This window comes from Condylura cristata, unplaced genomic scaffold (genome assembly GCF_000260355.1).
Source record: "Condylura cristata isolate star-nosed mole 26May11 unplaced genomic scaffold, ConCri1.0 scaffold00025, whole genome shotgun sequence".
Taxonomy (NCBI): domain Eukaryota; kingdom Metazoa; phylum Chordata; class Mammalia; order Eulipotyphla; family Talpidae; genus Condylura; species Condylura cristata.
In genome coordinates, this window is record NW_004567126.1 from 14,594,153 (window position 1) to 14,599,994 (window position 5,842).

The following is a 5,842-nucleotide window of genomic DNA, read 5'->3' on the forward strand; positions in this document are numbered from 1 at the left end:
CTCGCCGCTCTCCCGGCGCTTCCCCAGCTTCTCTCTGCACGCTCCCGCCGTCCCTCTCTGCTCCCTGCCTCCCTCCTCCCTGCTGCCTCCCTCTCTCTCCTCCCTGCTGCCTCCCTCTCTCCTCCTTGCCCTGTCGCAATGAATAATACTCTGGCTTGGGGACTGGAATAAAACACACGCGCTCTGAGGCAGCCGCCCGCAGCAGCAGCAGCCGCCGCCGCGCCGCCGCCGCCGCTTGCAAAAGCGTCTCTGACATGGAAATGAATGACAGCTTACCTGATGCCAATCTTCATCAGACTGACACCGGCGTGACAACACAGCCTATACTTCCCAGCACTGCTTGGGACGTCAGCGGCACAGGGACCCGCCCCCCGGAGCCCCCCCCCCTCACACACACCTCCCCTCTCCCCACTCCCCCTTTCTCCCCACCCCCCCCCATCACCCCCACCCACTCCCGGCCCCGGCCGCTCGCGAGTCTGAGGAGCCGCAGGAGTGTCTCCCTCTACTGGAGACTTTTCGAGACGCCGGGCGCTGGCCGGCTCCTGCGGGCGGGGAGACAGACGGCGCCGGAGAGAAAGACTCAGACCGCGAGGTTACCTCGGCTGGAGCGGCGCAGCCCACCCCCTGGAACTCGCGGACGCCGCGGGGGTCCCGGGTCGAGTCCGCCTCCGCCCACGACCGAGGCCGACTTTCGAGACGTCCCGGCTGAGGGCACGGAGATAAGGTGAAATGTTCTGAGGACCCCAAGAGAACTCCCCAGAAATGATGAAACTTAAAACTGGCAAGAAATCCTCGCCTCCGCCCCCACTCCTCTCCCCTACCCCCCACCCCATTCCTGCCTGGCTGGCCTCATTTTTATGATTGCATTTGAATAATTCTCATTACCCTGGCCCCAGAAAAGGTGCTCAGACGACACTGGTTAGTTATTCCTATTCTCAAGAGCTTTTTCTGCTGTGGGCTTCCTGGGGCGTTTGGTTCAGGAGGGGGAGACAGTGTAATGGGGTGGGGCAGAAGGAGAGAGAAAAGGGTGTAGAGGCTTTGTCAGTAGATCACCTCTTTGCAAATGTGAGGCGAGCCTGTTTTAAGCCACTGCTATTTCTTTCTTAAAAGTCGGGAGAGTTCTGGGGGTTGGGGTGGTGTCTTATAAAGGGAAAGGGCAGCTGACTCGCTGAGGAGGCTTCATCCAGTCGGAGAAGAAACTCACTCCAGTGCCTTCTACAGAGGGAGCCCATATGGTCTGACACGTGCCTGCCTTCATTCCACAAAGATGAAGGCCCTACTAAGTGCCAGGGGGAGGCACCCAGCCCCCTTCAGATCCGGGCTCTCTTGCTTTCCCCAAGTTAGCAAGGGCCCTCTGCATAACGGGACAAGAAAACCCTTTCTGTCCCTTGAAATTTACTCCTTGCTTCCCGTAGAGGAGCCATTGCAGCCACACTCGGGCAGTGATTGATCCCCTGACCCCAGCCAGGCAGGGGGCCTGGATAAAGCCTAGACAAAGATGGATGCAAGCAAGGAAAGCGGAAAGTGAAACCCAAGCAGGCAGGTTTTCAATCAAGAATCTGATTCAAGAAGTTGAAGCTGCCCCTTGGCTCTTCCCAGGCCTTCAGGTCACTCCTCATCTGCCTCCTTCACTGGCTGGGATGAGAGCTATTAGCATTCCAGGGCTCCACGGGGACCACGGAGACTTTTTTTGTATTACATTCCAGATACACTAGGCACTATTTGTCCAGATGCCCCCCTAACCCCCCCACCCCAAATTCAACCTCCGAAGTTGCTTGTTCAAGAAACTTCACTGAGAACCCATGTTGCAGACAGAGTTGAAATCTCTCACCTTCACATAGAACCTCCAAAGACTTCACTCTGTGGATTTATGTCACCCCAGCCTCTGATCTGTGGTCAGAGACTCGGCTGCTGACAGCATAATCGCTATTATATATTATACACTGTATAATAATATAATAATAATGAAAGCACTTGCCCTTTTTATGTAGTACAGAAATGGCCAGATTCTCCAACCCAGAGACTGGAGGTCAGGCTGCCATAAACTCTCAGAGGAAAGCCCTCCTCAGACACAGGAGGGGGGTGGGGAAGATCCATTTGCTGCAGCCCAGGACCCTTGGAGGGACGGGTTCTCACTTTCCCAGGGCTCCAAAGTGAGTCAGAGGGGAGAATTTGGCTGAATGTAAATAGTTAACCCCATCAGAGAGGTGTCAGTGAGCCGTAAATAGTACTGCAGGCAACAGTGGTGCATCACTGCCTCTCACTTGTCACATCCCTCGGTTTTCTCAAGCCCAGTTTGGTGGCTAACTTTTCCTTGATCCTGGAGATCCATTCCCATGAGCTGGTGGTTTTTGGAGACTTTGAAAATAGTGTGATTTCTACTAATACATTTTGACGCTTTCAAGCATACATCTTAGTTTTAAATACAGGTATCTGACTTTGACTGGTTTCGTAATTTGCAAAGGCTTTAAAAAGCCTTACCTAAAATGTAACCATCCTTCTTGGGATCATTCAAAGCAAATGTTTGGGCTGCATCCAGTGATGCTTAGCTATGTGCTAATTGTAAGGATAAAGAGCAGGAGCCAAGTTTGAGCTACAAATCCTGTTTTCAAGGTACTTTCATTCTAGCTGAAAGCAAAGCCCTAATGTGTAAAACATTAACAATAATACAAGAACCCAACAGATAACACAAGCTAGTAAATAATTACTGAACAAATGGATCGACAATATGTCAAATTCTATGAGCTCCAAATCTAAATGTTGGGAGGAGAAGAGGGATAGAATAGAAATTAAGTCTGTAGAATATACTTCAGATATTCTACAATCTTTCCCCTATCATCCGAGGAGGAAGATAGAGCACAATGTCGTAGAAGTCATCTACATATCAACATTATTACCAAACAGAAGTTCCTACCAGTCCTAGTCAACACTCCAAAATGTTGGCCATCCTAAAGTATTGTTCTGGACCCTGATCTCTTTCTAGCTGGGCTCGATTTGTCTTCAGTGTGAACTGTCCACACTTATGTAGTTTTTGACATGTTTAGTCCAGGACTTAACTCAATACTTCATCCGTCACCCTATGCACAACACTTAAGACTTGAGTGTATTAGTTAACTCAGGCTACTGTATCACAGACTCAGTGTCCCAAACAACAGACATTGTTTTTCTCACACTTCCTGAAGCTGAAAGATCAAGGTGTCAGAGGGGTTGGTTCCTGGTGAGACCCTCTTGTCCTGGCTTTCGGGGTCACCTTTCCCTTATGTCCCCACATGGCCCCTCTGTGCAAACCAGAGACACAGAGAGTTCTCTAGCATCTCTTCCTCTTCTTATAAACACCAGTATCCTTGTGACATTATTCAATTGCAGTGACCCCCTTAAAGGCCCTATCTCCAAATATAGTCACAGTGAAGAGCTGCAACATGTGAGTTTGGGAGAGAGGATACAATTCAGTTCCTAATGTCTGCAATTACCAGTTCCCTTTGTCCTTAATTAATTATTTTGATTTATCTTGATAGATTGTGAGTTTCTTTGTTGATGGGGATACTCTTATTTCATATTAGGATTCTTAAAACCTGGTACAGTGCTCAGTCCAGAAAAACATATTAAAGAAATGCTTGTTCAGTTGAATTGAATGAAATGCATTTCTCTATCATTTCCCTAATCTAGTTGAAGAACTTATCACCAATCACCTGGAATATTTTGACAATTTCCTAACTGGTCTGAATGTCTCCAATATCCCTACTTTCTATAAACTACCACCAGAATGTCCTTCCTAAAACAAAGCTTGGATTACACATTGGTTTCCCCTCAAAGTCCTCACAGACTTCCTGTTACCTGTAAAACTTAACCTAAAATATTTATTGAGCCTTGTAATGAAAAGGAGGGCTGTACATATCATATCCCTTAGCAGGGCTTTCCAGTTCCTTCTCCTTGTCTGGATCTCATCTATCTTTCAGGCTACTATTTTATCTTCCTGCTTACACCTCTCCACCTCCACTTCACTATAGTCCTCAGGGCAGGTTCATGGGCTCCTTGGATGAAAATCCCCAGCGGGACTCTATAGTTCAGGGTTCCTGGTTTCATTCCTACAGAAAGTTGGTCTGAAGAAGGGCCTAGGGATCTGTATTTTTTGAATTACTATAAAAAATTAAAAATAGGAATTTCATATTTTCTATTTATCCCACTTCTGGGTGGGGAAAAATGGCATAAAAAACACTGATTTGAAGAGATGTCTATCCCCCAGGTTTACTGCAGCACTATTTACAAACGCCCTAAGTTGGAAGCTGTCCATCAATTGATAAGCGACGATGTGTTATATATCCACAATACTATTCAGCTATATATATAAAAAGAAACCCTACCATATACAACAACATGGATGAACCTAGAAGAAATTATGCTCAGTGAATAAGTCAGATGGAGGAAGAAAAACACTGCATGATTTCACTTCATATGTGGTAAACAGGGAAAACAGATGAACTAAATTAAACAAAATTAAGCTAGTGGACTATACAACCAATAGTGGTTACCAGGAAAGAAAATGGGGGGGGGGGCAGGTGGATAAGTCAGGAAAAGGAGGGCAATGTAAGATGAAGAATAGATGTGGACTTTTAGTGGTGACCTTAATGTACTATATGCACATGCTGGTTCTCAATAATGAACACCTAAGATTTAAATAATGTTATAATGCAATGTTACTTCACTTTTTAAATAAAAAGTAACTAAAAGAATAATAATAATATAAAAAACTACTCCAAGTTAAGCCACAGAATAGGAGAAAATATTTCCAAAAAACACATCGGTAAAAGGCTGTTGTTCAAATATATGGAAAGCTTTTAGCACTCAACAATAAGAAAATGAGCAATCCTATTTAAAGATGGGGAAAAGACCTGTACAGACACCTCATCAAAGAAGATACAAGTAAACTTATGAAAATATGCTCCTTGTCATACATCATTCAGGAATTATAAAATAAAATGACAATGAAATACCTTCACATACCTATTAGAAGAACCAAAATCCAAAGTTCTGGCAACACTAAATGGGCCCAAGGATGTGGAATACCAGGTACTCTCATTCACTGCTGGCAGGAATGCAAAGTGGTACAACCACTTTGGAAGACAGTTTGCAGTTTCTTCCAAAACTAAGCATACCCTTACTTAGTGAGCCAGCAATTACACTGAATGAAAACTTATGTCCGCACAAAAATCTGCACACTGGTGTTTACAGCAGATTTATTCATAACTGACAATTGTTGGAAGCAACCAGAAATGTCCTTCAGTAAGTCAATCAATGATTAAACTGTAATGCATTCAGATGACGGCATGTTATTCTATGCTAAAAAGAAATGAGCTATCAAACCATACAAAGACATGGAGGAAACTTAAATGCACATTACTAAGTGAAAGAAGTCAATCTGAAAAGACTCCATACTATGGCTCCAACTTTATGACACTCTAGAAAAGACAATACTATGGAAACAAAGAATTGGAGGGAGTCCGAGGTTGGAGCAGAAGAGGGATGAAGAGGCAAAGCATAAAAGGTTTTAGAGCAGTAAAGTACTCTGTGTGGTACTGTGGTATCATATATTTGATCAAATACCACCAAGAATGAACCCTAAAGTAAACAACACTTTGGGTGATGTTGGCTGTGTCAGTGTATTATAACAGATATGCTTCTCTGGCAGGGCATGCTGATAACAGGGTGCTTTTTTTTATTATATATATATTTTTATTGTGATAAAATATACATGGCACAAAATGTATCATTTTGACGATTTCTGAGTAACTTTTTTTAAATATAACAGTTTATTTTTACATCATTTTGTACTTTTTTTTTTTTT

The 5,842-nt window shown here is 44.5% G+C and overlaps 1 protein-coding gene across 2 annotated transcripts in view; it reads right to left on the reverse strand.

Moving 5' to 3' along the window:
* PKNOX2 (PBX/knotted 1 homeobox 2) overlaps positions 1 to 355 on the reverse strand; it is a 253,357-nt gene extending 253,002 nt beyond the window's left edge. For both annotated transcript variants that reach the window (XM_012729584.1, XM_012729580.1), the window contains exon 1: positions 277 to 355. The gene's annotated coding sequence lies outside the window, so the exon portion shown is untranslated. The remainder of the gene's footprint in view (positions 1 to 276) is intronic.
* Positions 356 to 5,842: the final 5,487 nt, after the last annotated feature.